General features: G+C 48.9%; 1 protein-coding gene across 1 annotated transcript in view; it reads left to right on the top strand.

The window, feature by feature from the left end:
- The window catches only part of SLC27A3 (solute carrier family 27 (fatty acid transporter), member 3), a 41,512-nt gene that overhangs the window by 325 nt on the left and 32,662 nt on the right, over positions 1 to 8,525 (top strand). The window lies entirely within an intron of this gene.

Here is an 8,525-nt window from a genome sequence, read left to right as displayed (position 1 = left end):
CGGGCCCGGGGTGGGGGGCAATGTTCCCTCTAAGCTGCGGAGTCTTGTGAGCAAAAATTCTACTTTGTGAGCTGCTGGCATTAAAGTTGTGAGCGAGGCATTTGGCTACTGCATAAATCAGTTTGCTCTGGAGCCCTCCTTCCTGAGCTGAGACAAAAATGTGTGAGCTGGAGGCTAAAAAACCGTGAGCTAGCTCACACTAACTCATAGAGGGAACACTGGTGGGGGGCACCTGAAAGACCATGGGGGGGGGGGGCCAAGTGCTCCCTCTAAGCTGTGGAGTCTGGCGAGCAAAATTTCGACTTTGTGAGCGAGCGATTGGACTGCTGCATAAAGTTAGTTTGCTTTGGAGCAGTGTTTCCTCTAAGCTGGGGGGTCTTGTGAGCAAAAAATTCTATTTTTTTGTGAGCTCCTGGCCTTAAAGTTGTGAGTGAGCACACAGGGAAGAAACGTAGAAAATCTCTAGCCGCTAGAGTTCTTGAAAACTTTCAGAAAGGAGTACGTGAATCACGGGAGAAGGATAGGTCTGTTCCACAGCTAAAAGCCATGACCGCAAATCGGAACCTCCATGGACAGAAGCAGGATAGCTCTAAATACTCAGGGATCCAACCAGTGCTCCCTCTAAGCTGTGGAGCCCTGTGAGCAAAACTTCAACTTTGTGAGCTACTGGCATTAAAGTTGTGAGTGAGCCATTTGGCTACTGCATGAATTAGTTTGCTCTGGTGTCATCCTTCCTGAGCCGAGACAAAAATGTGAGAGCCAGAGGCTACAAATCTGTGAGCTAGCTCACACTAACTCAGCTTAGAGGGAACACTGCTCTGGAGTGAGCTGAGGCCAAAATGTGTGAGCCGGAGGTTAAAAAACTTTAATGCCACACTAACTCAGCTTAGAGGGAACACTGCGTGGGAGCCGCCAGCTAATAAAAGGTAATTAAATTATTTGTAAATTGATTAGTGGGACTCCTTGGAAGCGGGCCTTCCCCTAATAAGGCAGCACTGTACCCCTGGCCAGGCTCCAGGGCAAGTGGAGGGGGGGAATGACCAAGGCACTCATAGTGTTCAGTTTTCTGCCAGGCAAGTCAAAGGTGGTGAGTTGAGGCACTTTGGTGCCAGCCTGGGAGGTGCCCAAAAGAAATGCTAGGGGGCCAGGCCCCACGGGCCCCGCGTTAGCTGCACTAACTCAGCTTAGAGGGGACACTTGGGGAGCCCATTAATGTTCCCTCTAAGCTGTGGAGTCTTGTGAGCAAAAATCCTGCTTTGTGAGCTACTGGCATTAAACTTGTGAGCGAGCGATTTGGCGACTGCATCAGTTAGTTTGCTCTGGAGCCCTCCTTCCTGAGCTAAGGCAAAAATGTGTGAGCCGGAGGCTAAAACACCGTGAGCTAGCTCACACTAACTCAGCTTAGAGGAAACACTGGTGCCCATGCCAGTCTCCAGGTGGGACCTGGGGATCCCCTGGAGAAAATGGGTGCTTGGGAGGGTGGACTCTCCAGCGCGGATCCTACCAATCCGTGTCTTCCCCAAACTCCAAATCTCCAGTAGTTTGCGGGATCACATGAACACACATGAAACTGCCTTATACTGAACCAGACCCTGGGTCCATCACAGCCAGGATTGTTGACTCAGACTGGCAGCGGCTCTCCAGGGTCCCAGGCAGAGGTCTTTCCCATCACCTGCTACCCGATTGCTTTAATTGGAGATGCTGGGGATTTAGGGGGTCAGACTAGATGACCCTGGAGGTCCCTTCCAGCTCTATGATACTATGAACCTGGGACCTTCTGCATGCCAAGCAGATGCTGTACCACTCAGCCACAGCCCCCCCCCAAAAAAAATCCCCTGCTGATGGGTGGGGAAGGCTGGCACCCCTATTAGGAAAAACTTTTTTCACGGTCAGAGTGGTTCAAGGGTGGAATCAGCTGGCTAGGGAGGTGGTGAGCTCCCCTTGACTCAAAAATGATGGTCACGGTCACAGAACAGACCGCAAAAAGAAGAAAGAAACTGTGAGGTAACTGCGCTAGATAATATTTCAATAATAATCACAAAATTGTACAGAAATGTGTGCAGAAAATTATATAAATATACAAGACAATAGAAAATGATGTGTTGACGATGGTCTCCGGAATGCTCTATCGTTTCAATACTACTCTTCTTCCGAGAGTGAATGAAAATTCACTTAATAATTGCAAGAATTTCTCTGACAGAATGTTCCTGGGGCAAGGTGCTTGTATATTGCCCCAGGAACATTCTGTCAGAGAAATTCTTGCAATTAAGTCATGCTACATCGGTGAATATTATGGATTTTTGATACCTACTAGTTGAAAAGACAGACCAAGAGTCGCTGTTTTCATTCACTCTCGGAAGAAGAATAGTATCGAAACGATAGAGCATTCCGGAGACCATCGTCAACACATCATTTTCTATTGTCTTCTATATTTATATAATTTTCTGCACACATTTTTGTACAATTTTGTGATTATTACTGAAATATTATCTAGCGCAGTTACCTCGCAGTTTCTTTCTTCTTTTTGCGGTGAGCTCCCCTTGACTGACAGCTTTCAAGAAGAGGCCGGACGAATATTTGTCAGAGATGCACTAGGCTGGTCCTTCATTGGGCAAGGGGGCTGGACTAGAGGGTCTGTCTGGCCCCTCCCGACTCTGTGATTCGATGATTCAGCTGCCTCCAAGGTCTCTGCCTCCAGCAGTGGGCCAGTTGCCACAGGCTTCCCCTGCTTTGGGTGCCATAGTCTTGCCAGGTTACAATCCTGTGCACAGCAGCTGAGCTGATCTCTGACCAAATATGTATTATTTATTTATTAATTAAATTTGTTCCCCGCCCTCCCTGCCGAAGCAGGCTCAGGGCGGCTTACATAACAAAAAATTTAAACCAGCATAAAACCTGAAGTGCTATACATCCATACTTTTCCTATACGGCGGCGAACAGTGATCCAGCATTGCCAGTATTCATAACAAGAAGGAGGAGAGATTGGTGATTTATACCCCGCCCTTCACTACTCGAAGGAGTCTCAGAGCAGATTACAATCTCCTTTCCCTTCCCTTCCCCACAACAGACACCCTGTGAGGGAGGTGAGGCTGAGAGAGCTCTTGACAGAAACTGCTCTTTTTCAAGGACAGCTGTGCCAGAACTATGGCTTGCCAGAACTATGGCTTGCCCAAGGTCATCCAGCAGCTGCGAGTGGAGGAGTGGGGAATCAAACCCGGTTCTCCCAGATTAGAGTCCACCGCTCTTAACCACTACACCAAACTGTCAAGAGTCGGTCAGTACAACAATGGCAATGGAAAAGGTCCCAGGGAAGGCTCTAATGTTCTATCCAGGTGTTAAATGTGGTCAAACGCCTGGTGGAAGAGCTCCGTCTTGCAGGCCCTGCGGAATTGTAGTAAGTTCCGCAGGGCCCTGGTCTCCTCTTTAGGGCCACAGAGAAGGCCCTAGCCCTGGTCTGGCCTCTTTAGGGCCAGGGAACACTAGGAAATTTTGTGTCCCCAGTTTTGTTCCTTGAACGCAGTGCTTTCTGGGGAACATGTGAGGTCAGGTCCGCTGGCCCCTGACCATAAAGGTAAGCACCAGTACCTTGAAGCGATTTCGGTATGCTCTAGGTGTAGGATTGGGCTGCAGACTCCTGTCGGATGAAGTGACCTTCCTTGTGAATCAGAACAGAGGATGCTGGGGCGGACGTTGGAGGCTCTCTTGCAGTATGTGTGAAGTGTCCTTCTAACGCCCTCATAAACATCCTGTCGTTAACGGCCTTGCTCAAGGTCTTGCAAAGGGAGGGCCGTGGCTTCCTTGATAGAGTCAGTCCGTCTCATCTATTAGCCACAAGGTCTAGATAGGAACTCTCGGTCTGGGGCAAGTGATTCTTGGTGCTGGGGGGGGCAACAGTGGGGGGGCTTCTAGTGTCCTGACCCCACTGCTGGAGCTCCTGAGGGCACCTGGTATTTCTGGCCACTGTGCGACCCAGAGTATTGGACTGGAGGGGCCTTTGGCCTGATCCAACATTGGCTTCTCTTATGTTCTTATATGGAGCAGAGGTCCATCAGTGGCTATTAGCCACAAGGTATAGAGAGGAACTCAGTCTGGGGCAAGGGATGCTCTGTATCCTTGGTGCTTGGGGGTGGGGGGCAACAGTGGGGGGTGCTTCTAGTGTCCTGACCCCGCTGCTGGACCTCCTGATGGCCCCTGGTATCTTTGGCCACTGTGTGACAGAGTGTTGGACTGGATGGGCCTTTGGCCTGATCCAACATTGGCTTCTCTTATGTTCTTATATGGAGCAGAGGCCCATCAGTGGCTATGAGCCACAAGGTATAGATAGGGACTCTCAGTCTGGGGCAGGTGATGCTCTGTCTTCTTGGTGCTTGGGGGTGGGGGGCAACGGTGGGAGGGCTTCTAGTGTCCTGGCCCACTGCTGGACCTCCTGATGGCCCCTGGTGTTTTTGGCCACTGTGTGACACAGAGTGTTGGACTGGAGGGGCCTTTGGCTTGATCCAACCTTGGCTTCTCTGATGTTCTCTTATGTCTTCCTCTTTTCCTCCTTCCTTTTTCCTAGCATGGTTGCCTTCTCCAGTGACTCTTGTCTTCTTATCCTGTGACCAAAGTATGGTAGCCTCCGTTTAATCGTTTTGGCTTCTAGGGAGAGTTCAGGCTTGATTTGATCCAGAACCCGCTGATTTGCCTTTTGGGCAGTCCAGGGTATCCGTAAAACGCTCCTCCAGCACCCCATTTCAGAGGAATCAACTTTCTTCCTGTCCACTTTCTTCATTGTCCAACTTTCACACCCATACATAGTAATGAGGAATCCCATGGCATGAAGTATCTTGATCTTCGTCGCCAGCAACACGACTCCTGACACAGAAGTATCTTTCCCAGCTCCTGCATAGCTCCCCTTCCCTGTTTCGATCTCCTTCTGGTTTCTTCTGGAGCCAGTTTGGTGTAGTGATTAAGTGCGCGGACTCTAATCTGGGAGAACCGGGTTTGATTCTCCACTCCTCCACTTGCACCTGCTGATGTGACCTTGGGTCAGTCACAAGCTCTGGCACAGCTGTCCTTGAAAAAGAGCAGTTTGTGTCAAGAGCTCTCTCAGCCCCGCCTACCTTACAGGGTGTCTGTTGTGGGGAGGGGAAGGGAAAGGACTTTGTAAGCCACTCTGAGATTCCTTTGGGTAGTGAAGGGCAGTGTATGAGTCCAATCTCTTCTCCCTCTTTTACCTCACAGGGTGTCTGTTGTGGGGAGGGGAAGGGAAAGGACTTTGTAAGCCACTCTGAGATTCCTTTGGGTAGTGAAGGGCAGTGTATGAGTCCAATCTCTTCTCCCTCTTTTACCTCACAGGGTGTCTGTTGTGGGGAGGGGAAGGGAAAGGAGTTTGTAAGCCGCTCTGAGACACCTTTGGGCAGTGAAGGGTGGGGTATACATCCAATCTCTTCTTCTCTTTTTTTTCTCGGGTGCCATCTCCCTTTTGGTTCTCTTAACCTAGAGAGCCAGTTTGGTGTAGGGGTTAAGTGCGGGGACTCTAATCTGGGAGAACCGGGTTTGATTCCCCACTCCTCTGCTCGCAGCTGCTGGTGTTACCTTGGGCAAGCCATAGTTCCATCAGAGCTGCAAGTAGATAAATAGGTACCACTTTGGTGGGAAGGTAACAGCGTTCCGTGCACCTTGGTGTTTAGTCATGCCGGCCACGGAAACGTCTTCGGACAGCGCTGGCTCTTCGGCTTTGAAACGGGGATGAGCACCGCAACCCTAGAGTCGGATTTGACTGGCTTTCGAGCAAGGGAACCTTTGCCTTTAGGATGGGAGACAAAATTTGAAATATTAAGAAGTAGAACCAGATAATATATAATGAATGATTGAAAATTTCTAATACCCATAAATGCTTTAAAAGGATGGTTTTTGATATGTTGGAATGCTGATAATTTACTATTATGGATTTGTTTTCTTCTTTTTTAAATATGAAAAGATAATTAGTAGTGTTTATCAGTATATATTATATTGTCTATATATTTAAAGGATGGTTAGATAATTGAATAGGCTGAAATAAAGTTAAAAGTAAGTATGGAGGGGGGAAAGCCCATAATATAGACATTTTTGATATCTTCAGATTGGTTATTGGATAAAAGCGAATAGGACTGGAAACAAATAAATGTTAAAGAGGAATGAGAGATTAGGTAATAGAATACTAAAAAGGGTTTTTTTCTATGGGAAAAGAGGTATGTGAAATAATGGTAGTACTAGAAAAAAGTCTGTGAATGGGCAAAATAAATGGTTTATTAGGTTTGCTATTGTATTGTAGCATATCTATATATCTAATTCCGAAGATGCCCCCTGTGTGCGGATACCTAAATCCGCGCATCGGGGGCACCTGGGGGGGGGAGGGAGATTTTTGAGCACACTTGGTACCGTCCCCAGGTGTGCACAAAAATATGAAAACGTGAAAAAAATATCGGGGGGGGATATGTAAATCCCCCCAAAAGTGACAGAGCGTCCCCTGCGCATGCGCAGGGAACGCTCTGTAAACTGCCTCGCCGCCGCCAGGGGAGGCTTGGTGGGCCGAGCTGAGACCTCACCGCTGTTGCCGGGGGCGGCGGGGGAGGTTTGGCAGACCCAGTAGCTCAGAGCCGCACGGGTCTCGCCATCGGGGCCAGGCAGGAGTGGGAAAGAAGGCTTACCTGCAGTGGCTTCCTCCTCCTTTACAAGTAAGGGGAAGGAGGGGGGAAGGAGAAAAGTTGGCGGGCTGGCCTCACCGCCACCACTGGGGGGGGGGGGGGGGAGAAGGCTGGGCTTACCTGCTGCCACTTCTGCAGGCCGGGAGCTGTGGGGAATACTCCCCCCCCCCGCGCGAGTATCGCGGGTCCCCTTACTAGCATACTATTTTTGATTTGTTTACAGAATAGGAAACATTGAAAAAATTCCTACATGGTGTTTTGAATATTATAGGATATTCTTGTGTTAGAACCATGAGTGTTTTTTCTTTGTACTATTGAAGTTAATGAAGGGAATGCCAAACATGTAGCATATAACACACTCTTCTTGATTTGTTTATAGAAAATTAAACATTGAAAAATTCCTACATAGGGTTTGGAATACTATAGGCTATTCTTGTGTTAGAACTATGAATGTTTTTTCTTTGTACTATTGAAGTTAATGATGGGAACTCTAAGTGGTTAAGCATGAATAACCCTTCAGTAGTGGAGATAAAATCTTCTATGGACTATTGATATTAGGGGAAGATATATAGGTGTAGGTTAACTGTTGGGAACAAGCGTCAAATTTAAGTCAAACTTGAAATAAGATGTGATTTAACATTCTGTAAACAGCTCTTAGGTACAACAAGTCCTAACCAGGGCCGACCCTGCTTGGCTTCCGAGATCTGATCCCATCGGGCCAACCTGGGCCAGCAGCCAGGTCGGTGTGAGCCAGTTTTTTAGCCTCCGGCTCACACACTTTTGTCTCAGCTCAGGAAGGAGGGCTCCAGAGCAAACTAATTTATGTAGTAGTCAAATCGCTCGCTCACAACTTTAATGCCAGTGGCTCACAAATTGGAATTTTTTTGCTCACAAGACTCCGCAGCTTAGAGGGAACATTGGTTATGTCCAGTGTTCCCTCTAACCTGAGTCAGTGTGAGCCAGCTCACAGTTTTTTAGCTTCCGGCTCACATATTTTTCTCTCAGCTCAGGAGGGGATGGCTCCAGAGCAATGCTCCCTCTAAGCCGTGGAATCTGGGGAGCAAAAATTCTACACTGTGAGCTGCCGGCATTAAAGTTGTGAGCTAGCGATTTGGCTGCTGCATCAATTAGTTTGCTCTGGAGCCATCCTTCTTGAGCTGAGACAAAAACGAGTGAGCTGGAGGCTAAAAAACTGTGAGCTAGCTCACACGGACTCAGCTTAGAGGGAACACTGCTCCAGAGCAAACTAATTTATGCCGTAGCCAAGTAGCTCGCTCACAACTTTGATGCCAGTCGCTCACAAAGCAGAATTATTGCTCACAGGACTCCACAGCTTAGAGGGGACATTGATTATGTCCCCCCCAAAATCTTGCTGGTGTCTTACGGGGCCACTGGACTCGAACCGAGCTGTTCTGCCACAGAGCAACGGGGCTACCCTCTGAAACCACATGCCTCGTATGTGCCTGGAGTCAGTCTCACGTGACATTCAACATGGCAGAAGCTGAGCATGGGGTTGAGACCCTGCATTCATCCAGAGGAGTTAGCCGTGTTCGTCCATTGCTGCAAACTAGCAAAAAGCCCAGTAGCACCTTCAAGACTAACCAACTTTATTGCAGCATCAGCTTTCGAGAAACACTACTCTCTTCGTCAGGTGCACGGAGGCTAAGAAGTGACTGGCCAGAGATCTATAGGTGGTAAGGGGAGGGAGCGCAGAGGGGCGGAGCTCCAGCAGTAAGGAGCCCAGGGGGCGGGAACATGCAACAAGCCCTGCCCCCTGCTCCCAGCAGCCCTCAGTCAGGCCACGAGGAGCAAGAAGCAGCCAGGTAAGTTGCAGAACCCCAAGCGCACGAGCCCGGG

Source organism: Gekko japonicus, unplaced genomic scaffold (genome assembly GCF_001447785.1).
Source record: "Gekko japonicus isolate JY-2015 unplaced genomic scaffold, Gekko_japonicus_V1.1 scaffold175, whole genome shotgun sequence".
In the NCBI taxonomy this organism is placed as follows: domain Eukaryota; kingdom Metazoa; phylum Chordata; class Lepidosauria; order Squamata; family Gekkonidae; genus Gekko; species Gekko japonicus.
This window is presented reverse-complemented; position numbering and strand designations above follow the sequence as displayed.